Source organism: Oxyura jamaicensis, chromosome 9 (genome assembly GCF_011077185.1).
Source record: "Oxyura jamaicensis isolate SHBP4307 breed ruddy duck chromosome 9, BPBGC_Ojam_1.0, whole genome shotgun sequence".
NCBI lineage: Eukaryota > Metazoa > Chordata > Aves > Anseriformes > Anatidae > Oxyura > Oxyura jamaicensis.
The window spans coordinates 2,636,259-2,636,862 of NC_048901.1; the positions used below are offsets into that span (position 1 = coordinate 2,636,259).

General features: G+C 83.1%; 1 protein-coding gene across 6 annotated transcripts in view; it reads left to right on the forward strand.

Annotated features, from left to right (window-relative positions):
* Window positions 1-343: 343 nt before the first annotated feature.
* Window positions 344-604, forward strand: part of TRIP12 (thyroid hormone receptor interactor 12) — a 74,600-nt gene continuing 74,339 nt past the window's right edge. For all 6 annotated transcript variants that reach the window (XM_035334082.1, XM_035334085.1, XM_035334081.1 and 3 more), the window contains exon 1: window positions 344-511. The gene's annotated coding sequence lies outside the window, so the exon portion shown is untranslated. The remainder of the gene's footprint in view (window positions 512-604) is intronic.

Here is a 604-nt window from a genome sequence, read left to right on the forward strand (position 1 = left end):
CCGGCTCCGCCGATCCCCTTCCAGCGGCGCGGGGGGGGGGGGCCCGGGGGACTACTTTCTCCCCCCGCGGGGGCCCCCCGCGCCCCCCCCCCCCGGACCCACGGGCGGTCCCCGCCCGGCCGCCGCCGCCGCCGCCCCCCGCGCAGCCCCCGCGGCTCCCGTGTGCGTGCGGGGCCCGCCGCCTGCGCGCCGCCGTTCGGCCACAGGTATCCCTCCGCCGGGGTCGGCACCCCGCGGCCCGCTCGGGGCCTCCCCTCGCGGTGGGGGGCGGTGAGGCCGGGCGGGGGGCGGCGGAGGGAGCGGGGCTCGGCGGCGGCAGTGGCGGGGGGGGGGGGGGGGAGGCGCGCGGGGCCCCCCCCCCCCGCGCCGCTGGAAGGGGATCGGCGGAGCCGGCGGAGGCGGCGCCGCTCGGTGCTGCGGCTTCAGCTGATAATTGAAGGGAGGAAGGCGGCTGCCGCCGGGAGGAGGGGAGGCGCGGAGCGTCTGCGGAGGCCGCACCGGGACAAACTAGGTACCCGCCGCCGGTTTGGGGGGCGGTGGCGGGGGGGTGGTTCCGGCCCCCCCCGCGCCCCCAGGGCCCCTTGTGTCGTCCCCGGCGTTCCAC